This window comes from Augochlora pura, chromosome 10 (assembly GCF_028453695.1).
Source record: "Augochlora pura isolate Apur16 chromosome 10, APUR_v2.2.1, whole genome shotgun sequence".
Classification (NCBI taxonomy): domain Eukaryota; kingdom Metazoa; phylum Arthropoda; class Insecta; order Hymenoptera; family Halictidae; genus Augochlora; species Augochlora pura.
This window is the reverse complement of record NC_135781.1, coordinates 32,102,902-32,121,734: the sequence shown is the minus strand read 5'-3', so window position 1 is coordinate 32,121,734 and position 18,833 is coordinate 32,102,902. Positions and strand designations below refer to the sequence as shown.

The 18,833-nt window shown below is 42.3% G+C and overlaps 1 protein-coding gene across 3 annotated transcripts in view; it reads right to left on the bottom strand.

The window, feature by feature from the left end:
- Positions 1-18,833, bottom strand: part of LOC144476475 (nucleolysin TIAR) — a 680,102-nt gene that overhangs the window by 579,635 nt on the left and 81,634 nt on the right. The window lies entirely within an intron of this gene.

Here is an 18,833-nt window from a genome sequence, read left to right as displayed (position 1 = left end):
AAATGAAAGATGGAGAAAAAGAGAGAGAAATAGCAAGAGAGATAGGGAGAGAGATAAATAGCGAAAAAGAGAGAGAGAGAGGAAGAGAGAGGAATAGCGTGAGAGAAACAGCGAGCGAAAAAGAGAACGATAGAGAAAAATAAAGAGAAATAGCGATAGAGAGAAAAAGAGGAAAAGAAAAAAAGAGAAAAAGATAGAATAAGAGAGAGAGAGGGAGTGATAAAGAGGTCGAAGAGGAAGGAAAAGTCGGTTCGATCGCGGCCCGCCGTGGCACGTTCTAAAGGCACAAATGCGGCGACGCGTCGAGCAAGCGAACCGTCAATGGAACGCGTCGTCGTTAGGGTAAGGGGGGAAGTGGTGGAGAGGAGGGAGGAACGCGCGAGGACAAGAGGGCGCCCGAGGGACACGCGGCCAGATACGCAAATCGCAATCTGATTAATTGCGCGTCCAATCGAATCATTCGTATACCGGCCCGGTAATATATGTCCGCCTGCCTCGCGCGCGCGGAAACCGTTCTCCTCCCTCCCGACCCTCCGCCTCGCCCGCTTCCACTGAAACATCGCCCCGAGAATCGCGTCCTCCTTTGTACGGTTTTGTCGTACGGTTTAATTAGGGATTCAGCCGATCCGAGGAAAAGAAACGGCGCCGCGCTGGGAATTTCGTTGCGAGAAAAAAATCGCATTGTAAAATCGCTTCTTCGATTTCGTTTCGACTGCGCTCTGCGTCTCGCGTCGCTCGATCATGGCACAGGATACAAATTCGACGGAACGCTTCGAATGCGTCGCGATTCTCGTGGCGACGTTGTTGCGACGGATGCTTTTGTCGTTGTTAATTTTTAAGCGATTCTTGCAGGTCTTGCGCGATTTTACTCGCAGAAGTGTTTGTTTCAGGGTATAAATCGGGTCGCGGTATTAACCCTTTGCGGTTGGGGGTAGTTTAACTGAAAATCGGAAATATCGTATAGTAGACTTATATACATAACCTTGCCATTTTATACCAACCGGAGAATTTTTTATATATTATGGAAACGAATTTTGTGACTCGCGAAACGGTTGACAGTTTTTAATAATTTTATAAATGCAAGTAAACTTGATGAAAGTTATTTCAGAACATGGCCTGATCATTTTTAACCTCCTTAGTTCTTCCTTGACATAACCTCAAAGCAAAGACTTCCATCGTCAACATATATTCCGGATTCTCCTTTTAATTACATTTTCTAATCTCAACAACAAATTCATGTTCTTATTGAATTACAACACGAATTTCCAAATAAAATTCCTTCGCAAGACCGAATTGAATAACCGATTCTCTTCTGGCAATTAGGAGGAGACCGCTTTATTGTTAGTCTGTCCGAGACTGGAATCGCTGAATCAAGATACGACAGAAATTATGCGACAATCTAGTTCATTGGGGGGAAAAAAACGCGGCCTATTGTTCGGTAAGCGAAACGGCAAGCGAGAAGCAATTTGCACATGCACCAATTTCGATGTACCGTTAAGCACCTGCCAACTCGTGGAACAATACCATCATAAACCGCAACCCCTGCGAGACACCCTGAATAATCAACGCAGCCGTTCCTCGGAATCGGTTCGTTAATTAGCTACGGCTATCCGGTGTTCGATTCGTCTTTCAAGAAACATCTCTGCCGAGGTGAAATATAGTAATATATAATGTAGTATACTGTAGCGTGAAAATATAATTTAGAAATTCTTTGTAGAGAAAAATGTTTCAAAAATAATTGTGAAGAAAAGGTATGTTGTCCAAAATATATTTCAATGTTTTTATAGATATTTAATATTTCGTTTAATATTTTATTTAACGGCACCGGCGTCGAACGAATAGCACGAGCACGAAAACTAAAGAACGTAATTAAGAAATATATATTTTATGAATAGAATTCGCCGTTCCCTGCAACGTTTAACAAAGTAAGAACCCGCTCTGCTTCGTGGCCGATGCGCTGCGATGGTTTTAGAAAAAAGTGGGCCAACACCGGCCGACTTACCTCGCAAAGTAAATTTTACGACTTCGTCTTCTCAACTTATCTTTTGTTTCCCGGTGAAGGAACCTAACAAACATCTTCACTTTATTTCACGGAGTCCATTCAAAAACCGCTTCTCTTGTAACTTTTTCATCCGAGCCTACACAACGGGAATGTAAAGAAACGCGGATCTCGCTGTCTTATTCCCGTGCCGAGAACGTTTTTCCGCGAGTTGAAAAATGAAAATGTCTTGGCTGTGCAGGGAAACGTAGTTTTTATGTTTGAAAAGAAATATTGCGTGTATATTAAGAAATGGTGTATTATTTTATATATTAAGGAGCGATATTTTATTATACATATTTAGAAACGATTTTACGGTTCTGAATCGTACTATTAGCTTTACTCGAAGGGATAATTAATTTATATAATATAAAAATTGCACGTATATTTATCTAAATTTCTGATTAAAATTAAATCTTGTCTACTTTATTATTTAAAAAATATTCGAGTCATTTAGAGCGATTTTTTTAAAAGAAATATTGCGTTTCAAAATGTATAGCCTTTAATATGCAATATAGCCTTAAAATAACGTCTATACCAAAATTATAAAAATATATGAATGAACATAAAAATTATAGAAATACACAAGTAAACATAAAAATTAATATCATATTAATTAAACCAGCTCTCACAAATTGTTCCGTCTACAATGAATAATAAAAGTAATATTGCAACATATTACTTAAAAATAACGCGTTTCCACTACGTCTAAAAGATCCAAAAAATCCCATGACATTTCCCACCATTAATTCGCGATTTCCACGGGCCCGATCCCGGGACCAAAGAGGACAGTTAACAAGCCCCGGTGAATACATCCGGGTAACCCGTGTGTGTAGCCACCCACCCGGGTCTCAATAATGCCCGGCGATGCGGCACAAAGCGCCAGTACATTCTAACAACTGCTTTGAAAAGTCTTGAAAAACCTGCCCTCTCCCCACCCTCCACCCCTACCCCCTGGGTTCCCGGTCTCGATCCACGGCGCACCAACACGAGAGAGGTATGCGCTCGCTCTCTCTCTCTCTCTCTCTCTCTCTCTCTCTCTCTCTCGGTCCGTGGAAAAGTATCCCGTCCCCACGGTCTGCCAGGCATCGCTGAAATATCTCGAGGAGTCCTCCCCTTCTGGCGGCGCTGGGCTACATAATATCAGTCTCTGGGTAGAATCTAAGCATATTTAAGCCACTGCCTCGACGGTCGAGGGGGGCCAGAAAAAATATATAGGAAATATAGGAAGAAGGAGGAGGTGGAGGAGGCCTGGGGAAGTTCGCAAGGGGTGGCACGGTTTTTTATACAGTGAACGCGTCCCCCTTGACTGCCACACCGGCCCCCCTCGTCGACATACCCCCCGCCTCTTCATCGTTGTCATCCATCCCCCCTACGTTGTCCTCCCACTAGGCAAAGGTTACGAGCGCGAAGTAAGAGAGGTGTATGAATAAAAGCGAGCAAGTTTTTGGCAGTTCTATATAATTTTCAAATAGCTTCGAGTGTAAAGGATTAATGTTAGAAAGAAGGTTAGTAAATTAAATAATCAAGTCAAACTAAGGTGCTCAATTTTAATTGTTTTAACAATATTTACGAAATTATTTACCTAAATTAGTTATTAGAGAAAAATTAATCTTGAAGGACCCAAGGTTCTCCACTCCGTACTCTAAGGGTTAAAGCATTATACACGTTATGTTGATGCAACCGGCTAATGCTCTCCGAGTTTTCTTTCCGTCGTAGGGGCATAAAGGGGCGGTGCGGGGCAGGTGGAAGGTTGCCCGGGAACATTTAATCGCGTTCGAGTAATTACGTAGTGGCAGGCGATGAGTGACGCCGTCCGACGTCGCTTCTTTCATTTCGGCTCTCTCAGGAGAGGCCCCGGGGAGAACGGGAGAGAGTGTTCCCCGGGTCAATGGAGCATTTCTCTTTCTTTTCTTTTTTTTCTTTTTTCTTTTTTTACGGCTAATGATGCTGAAACTTGAACGTTTTATGCCGGCATGAATGACACGCGAAACTTCTCCACCGACCGGCGACGAGCGCGTTATTTCTCGCCGGATAATACATTCAATGGAATTATTTATGCCGACGGCTGAATGAAACCTATTGCGCGGAACTTATTAGATTTAATGCCCACACTTCAGTCTGTATTTAATAAGGCGTGTACCGTGCCGTTCGCCCGTATCATTCGCGAATGTTTATATGCCTGCCCCCTCCCCCCTCTAGGAAATGTTGCTGCACGCCTCACGAATTATTCTGTCGCGAACCGTTCGCGGTTTTAACCATATTTTAATCGCGCTTGACTGATTGGATTTTGTTGGTACTAGGTTTGCGAACGCGTCGATTCGACGCGTTTTCAATTTTAAAGGGAAAAATTTATCCATTTATTAAAATATTAAAAATATTAAAAATTAAAAAGTACTTGAAAATATTAAAGACAAATAAATGTTAATCAACACACTGCGAAAGAAATCCTAATGCAAAGGTTTATGAAATAGGTATATGTATAAGACAGGTATACAACAAATTTCTATTAACCTAATATTAAAGAAAAGAAGATTATTTTCTGTCAAAGGAAAGTTAGAAAATGCTCGTCGAACTGTGTATTAAATTTCTCAATGTGACTTCTCGTTTTCGTGATATTTCCGTTTGCGAAGTCATGTGCCGTCGAGCACGAATTGGCTACCGTGTCTGACCATGACCCACCGTTTCCACTTATTGCTGCAGAAGCTAATGTATGCATGCCAAACTTGCGAAATCGATTGTCTACGAATCGGAGCATGCTGCGAGAAGATTTTATTACGTGTGCTATATTCGCTTTGCTAGTTTTAATTGCGAATAGAATTGTTTTAAAATAAGATTAATACAATGTTTTATTAACGCAGAGTTGACGTGAGAATATTTTGGAAAATTTTTGATGGTTACATTGGTATAAAATTGTTTGGGGATAAAGTGTATACTATTTGTGAAAAATGGTGGACGTGATAGTTGAGATAACAGTATGATTTTTCTACAGGGTGTCCCAAAAGTTTTTCAGCAATATGTTAATATTAAATAAGACTTTTGAAGCAATAGTTTTAATTCATACTGATTTATACAGTAAATTGTTTTATATATGGGCTGCTTTATGTTTGCCTAAATATATATAAAATATACAGGGTGTCCTAAAAGTCACTCATCATTCAGTTATATCGACCTCGTCTCTCATTGGTCATCATTTTTCATCAATAACTCCTAAACAAAGCCACAAATTAAATTTTCGCTAAGGAAAGAATTGTTTCAAAAATCACTTCCAATGTGTCCTAAAAGTTTTTAGAACACCCTGTATTTGTATAAAAATTACACAGTCTCCAGCAACTCAGAAAAAGCTTCGCGCACTTCAATCATGACCCAGTGAAGCCCGAAGTGTTTTCAGGGTCCGCAAAACCCCGTCGTCCGACCACTATCTCCATACGAAATCGAAACGTGGCGTTCACCCCCCTCTCCCTCGCAGGAAGGGCGAGGAGAAAAAAAGAATGTAAGAGGCACTCGACGATCGAGGATCGGCGGACGAAAAATGGGGGTCGGAGAGCCAGGAATTCGTGAGATAAATCACGTCGCGGATGTTAAAAGGCTCGCAGTGGTCAAAGTCGATGCCCCTCGCTCATAGTTGGCCCCGGCCTTTTTGATTTTCGCCGCGTCGCGCGCGCTTCAATCCGGCTCCCCCGACCTTTGCAATACACCGGCCAATGGCCTGGAAGAATAATAATGCCGTGTGCTTTGCAGCTGCGAAACGCGCGTCCAAACGCAAGAAATTTAAATAAATCGACCCGTTATTATAAAACAATATTATATCAGATCTACGGGAAAGTATTGTCTAAAAATTGAAAGAATATAATACATATAATTCATGTCAATTAATTCGATAATATTTATTGTACAATTTAATTTGGTTACCTATGAGTTCTAGCCAGCGTGATGGCTATAACCAACTTATAAAAAATATATATCATTTTTAAAAAATATTTATCTTAAATTTCCACATGCATACTTCTTAAAACTCATTAATATATAAATCTCATTGAAATCAGCCCCGTCTAGGACTCGCTAACTCAACTTTCAAATAAACCTAATCCCGCGACAAATACAACCCGTATCTTTCCTCCTCAGAAAACGATTCAAATCGTCGAACGTTTGATCACCGTAGCCGCAAAGAGAAATTTTATGAAGCAACGGGGTATCGACTGTCGGATCCACGAACAGCCGGGAAGAAGCGTAAGAATCACAGAGAGCGTAGCCCAACAAGCAGGGATCAAAGACGCTCGCTCGCGAAACGCTCGCTCGCGAAACGCGCGCTCTCGCGGATCCAAAGGTGATCGGATTCCGAGCCGGCGCGGCAAGCGTTCGCGTAATCCCATACAATTATCAGAGTAGGCTGAACGCCGGTAAAAATGCCTAGCTCCCAGTGACTCGGTTCTCCACACCGATCCGACGTACAACCGTCGGCACGCTATATCGTGCATTAAACCGCGCAGCGGTACTTTTTCACCGGCGCTCCGCCCCGCAACCCCCCGCGCCCTTTCTTCATTTCCCGGCACGAAGGGACGGTCGAGGGGCGGGGAGGGGCTCTCCGAACGCAATCATCCCCTGTGTACGCCTCCTGCTGCTGCATGCTGCCCTGGGAACACACCGTTAACAGCGGTTCAACGGTTGCGCGTTTTATCGTCCAACGACCGCAGATCGAGATATCGGATAAAGATTAGCCGGCGCTAGCGGCGTGGATAACCTGACTGCGAGAGGAAAAAAAACAAGGGAGAACCGCTGGGAGAACGAGAGAGAGCTAGTGGGAGAACGAGAGAGAACTAGAGGGAGAACGAGAGAGAACTGGAGGGAGAAGGGGAGAGAATACGGTGGATAAAAAAGCGGCGAAACGAAGAGGTGCTTCAACGGGGCCCCTCGCCGCCGGTTCTATCGTCGGCCCGACGGATTCGAGGCCGACGATCGGATCTCGTGTTTCTTCGATGGAACCGCGTTAAGGCGCGTTGTATGATTGCACCGTTCCGAGCTGGGCAAGCTGAATCATGTAGGGCACATGCTAGAGCAGAGTTTGGCAAAGAGCGGTGCGTCTGACGCGTCCCCCAATTTTTCAAGACTTTTGCCTTGTTGTCTCATTGGTCATGGGTCACGCAAGGTTATGACCATGTGGTGACTACCTCCGCTAGTCGCCAATAGATAGATTCCATTCCCAAAAGCTACCTAAAACCGTCCCTGTTTCGATATTTACGCCGAAACCGTCGTTTTAGCCTTAGCTAAGGCTAGAAAGCCTTACTGACGACTCCACTAACAGGTCCAGGACGAAACGCTTTTCTATTTCCTTTTCCCTTCAGCCAAGTCAAATTGATGACTTATTAAAGCGCGCCAGGACCAATAGATCAAATAACATAACCTTAAAATTTCAGAGAAACTGACGACTCCACTAACAGGTCCAGGACGAAACGCTTTTCCCTTCCTTTTCCCCTCAGCCAAACCAAATTGAAGACTTATTAAAGCGCACCACAATTAATAGACTAAATAACATAACCTTAAAATTTGAGCAAAACAGAGGTGATTAATTCATCCTGTTCTGCTCGGTGCTTATCTTATCACTGACTTAGTATAACAGTACCCTTCTAAACCGTGAAATGATCCTACACCATTCCGATCCAAGACGATTCGAGAAAAACGGCCGGAGACAACAAACAACTGCCGCGAACGTACGAAGGGGTGGAAGAGATAGGCCGGGGGATGATGACGAAGGCCGAACAGAGCACCGCCGGCACACCTTCATAAATACTTCAGAGCCAGACTTCCAGAATTTCGCACCCCAATTCCGACTGACTAATACCTGCTGCAGCGAGAAAGTATTCCTCCACCTCCTCCTCCTACACCTCCCCTTTCCTCTGTATTCCCTTTCCTATCCCTGCTTCGCCTACTCGCCTTGCGAGAGGTGAATGGCAGACAGAGACGGAGAGCGGCCGGGATATAGGCTCGAAGGATTAACGGGGCAATTGTAAGGTGTATTAAGCGGGCCCCGGATTACGAGAGTAATTGGGAGATGCGTTCACACCCTTTCGCCCGATGGACGCGGAGGAAGATTAACGCGCTTGCTCCGGGAATTTTTCGATTGTTAATCAGCTCGATGGAACGGCGCGAGATGGAATTCGTGGCGCGGTAAAGGGCGAGGAGAAGGAAAGAACTTGGTTCATTCACTTTCTTGTTAGCGCTTCGTTTTTTAGAGAGACGATTTTTGAGAGTTTGCGCTTCTCTTTGGCGTGATTATATTTGGGGTAGCGTGATTATATTTGGGGTGTCTTGAGTTTATATTTGAAGTAGTTGTGATTATTATTTATTGTGGCGTTGAAGCTGGACGAAGCGTTGCTTATAACCCTTTGCACTCGAATGGTGACTCTGTGGCACCACTAAAATTATTCCGTTCCAAAATCATTTTTATAACAATAAAGCTTATTTTTAAAAAGTTGTTGAGCAGTCAACCTATTGCTACGAGTTGCAAGAATTAATTTCGTACGCATAAAAGTGCACTTTATTGCATATAATAAAAATAGTATAGAAAAATTATATAAATATTATTAAATAAATAAATACCGAGAAAATTATTTCTCATTTACAGTTAAAATAGCTTCGCTTTCAAAGTATCAAAATTGACTCTAAATAACAAAGAAACGATCAAAAACGTATAACATTCTATAAAACAGTCCCAATAGTACACTCATCCCCAAAAATCAGACATCGAGTCACCTACTCAACTCGACGTTCCAAATTACACTGGCAATAGCAGTCCCTGCATTGCGATAAACATCCTCCAACCAAAGACAGATACAAAAGAGGCGTAATTACGATTAAAAGCTCGCGGCAGTCGAGTCGTCCGGAAATCAAATCGCGGGAATCGCGATACCGGGCGGGGCGGAAGCGTTTGAAAACGGCCTTTTTTGTACAGGCGTTGTATCGCGATCGACGCGAATCCGACGTCGGTGGTGAAAAAAAAAAAAAAACGATAAAAAAAAAGCTTGAACCGCGGTAGCACATTTTTCAAATCCCCTAACGACGCGAACGCGTTAATAATAAAGGCGCGATAGGTGGGTGCGGGAGGAGAGAAATGGGTGAGCGATCGCGATTTTTCGAAAGTTTATCATCGCCGCGGTGGCCGGCCGGTTTGTAACCATTCTTCGTATCAACGGCGGCGATCGGGTCGAACTTCGCCGGAAACAATAGGCGGTGTGTTCCACCCCCCCCCCCCCCCCCCCACCTCCGGGCCGCCGTAGGTATTATTTCAGTTTTACCGCAAACGTTATCAGGACCGCCATTCATAAAACCGCGCGGTGTCCGCGGGGCGCGGCGCCGGTAATCAACCAACGGCCGGCAGAGACAAATTAAAACGTTCGATTTTTCATGGCCGTGGTGGCGTTGCCCAGGCGGTAGAGAGAGGGAGCGGGGGGGGGGGGGGGGACAGCCCGCCCCGGTGTAACAAATGTAAACCGCGCAGAGAACGGGGTTTGGCCGACGTTATTCCGGCGATCGCCGATGAAGCACGCATCGCTTTCGAATAACAAGAAGTCCCGCTGCGAGACATTCCGGCGGCTTTTTTTCGAGCGCGCAAATTTTATACGCGAACGCGCGCGCGCGTGGGCGTGCCTCCTCTCGAAAGGGTGTGCACCGATCCAACCGGCCCTCCATCCCTGTGCGTGTGTGCGTGCGTGTGTGTTGCCGCGTATGCGTGCGCGCGGCAGACGTAGTTTATTCAAACGAGGCAAGAGAAAGCTATTGAAATAAGTAGGGTCGAGTGGTTGAGACGATGGAGAGGGTTCTCTTTCTCTCTTTCCACCCGTTCCACCCTTTCCTCCGCGCCCCACCCCCTCTCGCTCTCTCAAACCTTCCGGCCCATTGGTCGCCCTCATGATTTAATCTCGCGTTCCGTTTTCCAAACGGCAACGGGAAGAGCTCGGGCCCCTTCCGCAAGTGCCGTTTCATTTCTTTTTTCTCCAGATATTAAGAATACTGTCTGGACTTCATTTTGAACCGACGCGGCGTCAAATGTTTATCTTTCCTAGTTGTAAATTATAATTGACCGACCGGTATAATCGAACGACCGGTTCCTCATCCTAAAATCATTATAAAACAATGGAAACATTTCCCTGGAAAAAGATAACATAAATTACATTATTAAAATTACTATAACAAAATTTATATAAATAGTACCTTTTCGTCCCTTTTAGGGAATGCGCGACGGTCAATTTTACCGTCGACCCTTAAAATGCGAAAATCGCCGTGGCGACAAAGCGTCATTTTTCCGTAGCTCGCGAGTCGATCGTTCGGTAAACTTCGCCGCGTATCGGTGGGTCACTGCTAAGACCACGCCGCGCAATAACTGCAGCTAGCCTAATCGCTCCGCCGGGCGCACGTTCCCTGGTATTTCCGAGGAACTGGTCGGCTCATTCGAGACGTTCCGCCGTGCGGTCGACGGGGAAACGGGTTAGCCATTTTTACGGAATCGGCGATCGTATGTGCACAAGATTCCAGGCTCCGTGCACTATACTGCACTGTATACTGCACTGTATACTGAACTATATACTATACCGATACAATTCCAATACACGGTAACGAAGAAGACGGCGCACGTGGCCGAACGAAACAGTGTCCGAAGGGATGAAAAAGGGCGCGAGAAGGGCGGACCGTGAGATTTCGTTCGCGGCGTCCAATTTTCCGTAAACGTTCGAGCAAGTAACGCCAGATTTCCTTCGTCCGGCACGACCACGTTTCCACCCCCCTTCCCCGTTCCCATCGACCACGATTCCATCCCTTTTTCCCTCCTCGCCCAACACGATTTCACCCTTTTCCCTCCCCCTTTCCCCCTTGCCCCTCGATATTTCTCAATCTCGGTCCACCTTTGGCCGTGTCTATCACTAACTGTCGCAGTTAGGGGCCTGGGGCCAGTTCCGAGGCACGGCCGTCGAACTTTCCCTATAAAAGTCAACGATACGAGCAAAATAAAAGGGTGACGTCGACACACGGCGGTAACCAAGCGCGCCGCCGGTCACTATATGTATATATGTACATGTATACGTGTATACGCAATAGCGTAGTCTCGATACCGACTAGACGTCTATGGATTTCGGGGAAAGAGCTCTTTGAACGATTTTTCTGCGGCTTGTTTTAGCCGCGCTTTTAGCATCAACGATCGTCGAACGAGTGGATAAAGGAACTCGGATTTTGTGTAAAACGTGTCGCAGTCGTTTGAGGGTGTATATGTCGCTTGGTCGAGGGTGAGGGGGTGTTTAGAGAGAATTGGGTCAATGTGAGGTTTGTAGATATCTTCTTCTAAAATCTACTAATCATAAACTAGTGAAATAACGACGCAGTAATTATATTTATATTACTATATATTAGTAAATTATTGACGCAATATAACAGCGCATATTTTTTCTGAAATCAAGCTTCAGTTTGGAAGCTAAAGTTTGCTATATTGCTCTATCAAAGTTAAGGATTGCTGTAATTGCTCTATCGAAGCTAAAGTTTGCTATATTGCTCTATCAAAGCTAAAGATTGCTATATTGCTCTATCAAAGCTAAATATTGCTCTATTGCTCTATCAAAGCTAAAGATTGCTCTAATGCTCTATCAAAGCTAAAGATTGCTCTAATGCTCTATCAAAGCTAAAGAATGCTACAAATCTAGCAACTCCCCAAACATCAAACTATAGTTCATGGTCCTCCTGCAGCAAAATACTTATAAAATCGTCGTCGAAGTCGCCATGATGCCGTTTCTGGTCACCCGCGGTGTATTTTCACGGTCCGCGTATCGAATATCGTTTCAACCGGACTTTTAATATCGCGCCGCGAACGAAGTCCCGTTTTCGAGTGTGGCTATCGAGTTACGCGAAAAATATATCGCGGCGCGTAGCTGCGCAACGGAAAAGCGTCGAAACGAAGAGAGAAAGAGAGAGAAAGAGAGATAGAGGGCAGGGAACGAGAGTTCCACGTTACTTTCCCCCATGATTTTTCATTACCAGGAGCTATTCAGGAGAAATTTGTGCGGGCCGCTCGATTCCTGTTCCGCTGCTGTTACAACGAATTCCGTTGGCTCTGATGGAGGGGACGCGCGCCCGCGCGCGCGCTTGCCCGGCGAAATTGAAAAATCAAAATCTGACGGGGTCGCGGCGGTCCCGCGTAATTATAATTTCAATGACGATCATTCGGATGCAGACAGCGGACCGGTTCGCCTGATGTAATATAAATGTTCTATCGATTTCAGCTTTGTTGTCCCCGCGCGCGCGTGTGTCTACTATTCCGATGGCTGACGAATCCAATTTCGCGTCCCACCGATCCGAGAGCTATGTTTTCGAAAATTGTTTCAGGCGGCTCGGTGACGTCCGGTAGGAATCATTGTTACACTTTGGTTTAAGTGACGATGACGAAATTGTTAGCCAAGAAAGTTTCGACGCGTCGCAGCTCAGTTTGTGCAATTAGTTCATTTTTGGGAAATATGGGGGCCATAATCGATGTTATAAGACTTGACAGAGCTTTATTTGAGGTATTTATAATTTTAATATTATTTGGATATTATAAAATATTTAATTCGACTTAGAAATATATAAATAATTAATATATAAAAAGCAACCAAAATGAGAGCATTACGAATTCGTTTCGCGTCAATTAATATTTTAATTTTAAAATACTATATAAATTACACATATTTAAATAACAAAGTAAATTTTATTTAGAAAGCAAATAGAATACCCATTTAAACTATAACCATAAAAATTAAAAATTACAGTTCTAATCATTGTATACAATTATTATAATAATACAAATTCTTGTACCTTCCTCATTCCGCCACTTCATCTTACATTCATCTGAGCACAGAATAAAACTAAATAAAAGGCGATTGTCGCGCGTTTTACATTAGCCGCGTTATTTCGCGTCTTCAACCTTCCTTTTATAATTCCAGCGTATTCCCGGAAAGTTCCGGCAGACAGCAGCGAGAGCAAGGGGTCAAGTTTGAATGTTCCGAGTTGGTAAATAGTTTCGGCGTATCGTTTTGCTGCTCGGGCGCCTCTCTCTCTCTCCTCTCTCTCTCTCGCGCGCGCGCGCCGAACCGCAGAAGCGTTGATATGCATTCTAGCGGAAAGCATTTTCGTCCCGTGTATACGCGGATTATGGCCGCGGAACTATAACAGCGTGTGTATACGAATAGTAGCGCCGGCTCCACACTAATTATTTCCAATCAATTTAATTATTTCGGTTGACACTCGCGCCGCGCGCGCAATTAGGAAACTACGCGACACGGAAGCAACAAACGATAATAAAACAACTTTTCGTCTCGGCCGAGTCAATATCCCACCGCGATCGTTAATTTAAATAATAAATTACTGTTCTACCTGAGTAAATATAATTCTCTTCTGTTAAAGGTAGTAAATAATTAATTTGCGAACGTACGATTCGTCGCGAAAATGTGCAGTGGATGCTTCGAAATAAACGCTAAAATTTAAATAAAGAAAGTGGCAAATATGTTGAATAATTTAGTATAGCTTAAATTCCTATTTTTCCAAATTTATAGGTTATCACAAAAATATACTGTACAGTAGATGCTTTAAAATGAGAGGAGAATTTGAAATAGAAAATGAGAGGTTATGTATTCCATTTTATTTACTTTCATTATATAAAAATTATAATTTATTAATTTTTCCATTTCATGGAAATTATAATTTATTAATTTTTCCACTTTATAAAAATAAAAATTTATTAATCTTACGCAAAGTGTACAATATCTAATTAAAATTGAATTTTGCGACTGAGGCAAAAATAATTTTTTCAATATAAATCTCCGTAATAGAAATGTTATTTTGCGATGTAAGAACTGTATAGTCACCACTCGAGCGGAAAGGGCTGAACGAAAGTGTATAGAAAGGTCTGATAACAGGGGTGCCGTACGCGATGTCCGCGGAAAAGAAGGTAGTCTCGAGTTTAAAAATCTCACGCGCCGTAGTGGCTGTAACAAAGGAGGAGCATCTTCCTCTTTCCAGGGCAAGGATGTTTTCTCCGCGGGGCACATTATTAGCTAAATGGATATGAGAAACCCATTAGCGGCGTGGCGGACGGCCGAGAGAAGATCACGATCGTTACAGTGTTTAGTCTAGTGTTTCCCGTCTGTTGTGACAATCCATCACGGCGCCGTGCACGGCGGCTGAATGCGCGTGCATGTACTGGGTGTCTCGTCGCGAAACTGTCACCTTCACTGTTCATACCAGTCTACAGTCGTTGACTGTATGAAAAGTGAATTGACTGTTACGGGGGTAGCTTTATTATTTATAGTTTATTATTTTAAGGAGATATTTAGTTAAATTAGGAAATTGTAGACTGTAGAATTATTGATTAAAAGAGAATAAGACTATAGTTGTCAACAATTTTTGCTCTTTAATTGTCTGAATATTAATGATTGTTTTTTCAAAATTGCGGAAACGATTGGTGGCGGATTTTAATTTATGTTAAAGTTAATCATGGAGAGTGGAAACTGTCTATAGCAAATCTAAAAGTCTATAGCAAATGCTTCAAAAATGTCACAAAAATAAAAAAAATCCACTGTCAATAGAAAATTAATTTTTATAAACTTTAGTTCACATCGGCTCAAATACTCCACTGTATAAAATTGTTTTAAATTGTTATAAAACCAGAGACATGACAAAAATAAAAATAACATAACCTATAATATACCTAATAATTGTACATCGCACAACTTATAATAAAAATGTAGATGGCAATTCGAGGTGTACCACCCCGTGTACAGTGATCGACGTACGTACAGGTAAGGCAGGCTCTCTCCTCACCGCTCGGATAGGTAGACCGGGCACGCACCATCGGGGACGCGGGGCACCGCAACGTGGAGAAGGGTGCCCGGCACGGCCGAGGGGTTGGACAGCGTTGGCGGCGAGGAGTTAGGAGAAAGGCATACAAGGAGAGGAGGAGACAACGTACGTGTTCGGGATTACGGCGATCAATGCGGTAAGCCTTGTTTGTTTTGCGCTGGACCCACCCGCACTCGAGCAAACATCCATCGCCCGCGCCCGCGTTCACGAAATCAGCCATCTGTAGATTTCATTCATCGCTGTGTCGCTGTGCCCGTTTGCTCCGGAGTCAGAGGGATCCGGTCGCCCGTTGTCTGGCCGGCTTCTCTTTCCGTTCCCCGCGTCGTCGACGTCGTCGTCGTCGTCGGTCCACGGTCGCAGGGAGAAAAAAATTGGAAACGCGGAACGCCGTGAACGGTTCTCGTGTTTTACGTTGCGGAATGATTGATTAGGCAGATCTCGGTTCCTACGTTTAACGCGAAAATTTCGCGATCGTAAAGTGATGAAAATTTGTTGATTGTGTGTTGCAGAAAATAATCGATTTTTGTCCTTTTAATTCTAGATTAATTAGATAATATTCTAAATAGATTAAATAAATTTTAAATAGATTAAATAAAATTCTAAATACATCAAATAAAATTCTAAATTAATTTAATAAAATTCTAAATAAATCTAATAAATTCAAGGGATCAAGTAATTCCAAATTCCAAAATTCCAAATAAATTCCAAGTAAATTCCAAGTAAATTCTAAATAAATCCCAAATAAATTCTAAGTTAATTCCAAACGAATTCCAAATAAATGCCAAATAAATCCCAAATAAATTCTAAGTTAATTCCAAATAAATTCTAATTTTTACCGAACCTTGATCATGCCAAGAAAGTCCCGATTTCGTCTTCAATCGCGTCGCATAACAGTACATCGTAGAATCTATTGATCATCGGACAATATCAATGATAAACGAGGAGTAAATTGGCTGGCGGATAGGAAACAAGAGGTTCCGCAGTAGCCGGGTAACGGAATAGGTAATTAAGGAATCAGTTAATTTTAGGGTGATATTTTATGATACGCTTATTACTTTCCCCTTCTCGGCAGGTTGTAGAATGTAAAGAGAACGTTAAAAGCTGCCCGGTATCGTAATGATTTATAAGCCGGGGTGGAGGTTGAACATGTGCCGCGCATTAAGCCTCGGGGACGGTGATTTAGTTGCGTTTAATAATTGGAAAAATTTATGCGTCGCTGGGCGGGTACCGCTGACGGAACCGTGGGCTACGTATCTCGCATGGAAATTGTGTAAAAAAATATGTATATGCATATAATACGGTGTAACGTTAATCTAAAAAATATTAATGTATATAATAGACAGTGACGTTAATATTAAAAATGTTAATATATATTATACATAGTAACGTTAATATTAAAAATGTTAATATATATAATATGCAGTAATATTTAATGTTATATAATATTTTTTATAATAATCTTAGAAATATTAATATTAATATGTATAATACGCGGTAACATGAATTTTAAAAATATTAATATATAATACACAGTAACATTAATTTAAAAAATATTAATATATATAATACACAGTAACACTGATCTTCAAAATATTAATATATAGAATTCACAGCAACATTAATCAATGAAGTCTCGTGAAGTGTATTAATAATTTAGGATTGGCAATATGCATAGATCAACAGACGCGATTCGTCCTACCTTAAAATTAACTATTAGCGTAACCTGGTAATTAATAGGCAATATAATTTGATTCAGCTGTGCCGTTAAGTCATCGCGAATTGATAATCGCGACGAAATTAATGCAAAGCGGGGATTATTTACGTCGTCGACGATAATTTGTAATTGACGATCGATAATTTCTTTCCCTTATCCGGGAAAACCGTTTCGAAATTATTCTAACCGCGCGATATAAACTTCGAGTATTTACTGTAGTCTCGTCCGATTTTTTAATATTCAACTAGAACGGATTAAAAGAGGACGATTAACCCTTTCGCTATGCAGCGCGTTATTGAGTAGTTGACACTGAGTTCTTGTTCTCTAAATTTTGCAATGATATTTATTATATTTAGTAATATCATTTTGCTTCCAAAAATATAAAAACTTTTTTTTTTTAAATATAATTATTATATTTTAAATATAATTATTTTTTTAAGTAAAATACAGAATAAAAGTATATAATATGGTATGAACGTATATATACGTTCTTCGTTTATAAACGGTCATTCTTCTAGGGCGTATATATACGTCGCTTCGCCGCGAAAGGGTTAACAATGAAGAAAGCCGCCCGCGGAAACGTTAGACGCAGAATTTCGAAAGTTTCTCCGCCGCGGATAATCGGTTTAATGGCTGTGCGAGTGAAACGCAGAGGGTTTGCCGAAGTAAAGTTTATTGATTGCCGTAATTAGGTTTCAATTTTCATTACACGCGTATCGATTATCGATACTGCAATTTGGCAGACACTTTCAACAACGCAAACTCCGCGGAGCTCATAATTCGCAGCGACTTTAATTTGGCGCGCTTCTATTTTTTTTTTCTTCTTCTTCTTCCGCGGTAATCAAATCGCTAACGTCTCATTCTGTCCGCGTCGCTCGTTTTCCCTTTTTCCGTAAATTGGTCGCTTTGTTAATTAACACTCAATATCTGTGTTCGAACGATTCCAGTTGACCACCCCCTTCCCTCGAGAATTGTAAGCCTTGTTCGTATTATTCGTTGTTAAAGTATAGCTGTCGGGATGTTTTAATAAATGATTAAAATGTTTCAATTCAAAGATGCGTCGATGTGTCAAATATTTTATAAAAATGTTGGACACGAATGCGAGACAGGGAAATTCACTATACTCGAGAAGTGAAAGGACTTCTTGGAAATTTTTAAGGTATATAGGTTGGGAATTTTTAGGTTATGGTTAGTACTGTTTTTAATTTGAAGAACAAAGTTTTAAGAACGAGGTGTTTGAAATTCTGATTACAATATAAGTATAATTAATTTTCCTGTGATTCATATAAAATTTAAAAAAATTCTTATTTATAGGAACGGAAGTAGAAACTTCAAGCTTTAAAATGTGCTAATTTTCATTGTCATACGATTTTTTTTTTAATATTATATTACATTATAAATCACCATTTTTCTTCATCTATGTTTCAACGGCGCTTCTGCTTCGATCGTCACTATAATTAATTTTCCTATAACGCCTATAACATTATTGAAACTTTTTATTACTAGAAAATAAAGTAGAAACTTCAATCTTCAAAACAAGCTAACGCCCATTCTCACCCAATTTTTTCCCCTAAAGTTACAACAAAATTTAAACGACCGCGATTCGCTCGTACACTTTCACCCCCCATCGAGCCCCGAAGTACAAGCCGACTGAAAACAATTCCGAATTTAGAAATATCCGAGAAAAGTGATCGGCGCGATACAATATTGAATCACGTACAGTCCGCGCGGGCAATTACGCTCGAAAATGGCGCATCAAGAATTCCATTCGGGCCGTTCGGAACGGTCGAGAAGTTCCATTAAACCGTCCGCGGATTCTTCGATTCCGGCGCGCGCGGGGGGGAGCGTCGCGCGGCAAGTTATGAAACTTATAATCAACGGGTCGCCGCCGCGGCCGCAAGTTTTTAATTTATCCCGTCGCGGGAATAACGACGACACATCCCGCCGTTAGTTTCGTTTATGCCCGGCACTTTCCGGCGATACGTGCGGCGCACTCGCAATATCTCCGTCGGTGTTTTAGCGCGCGACACGGGGCCGAGAGAGAGAGAGAGAGAGAGAGAGAGAGACATAGGGGTTGGCTGTGCTCGCGAGTGTGTCATCCGATTGTACATGCAACAGCGTGGACGTCGAGTTTCCTTCCCGGCCTGTAATTGCTATTATACGAATCGAGTTCGCCGTAAATCGAGAACGACCTGTAAATCGGCGCCGCGG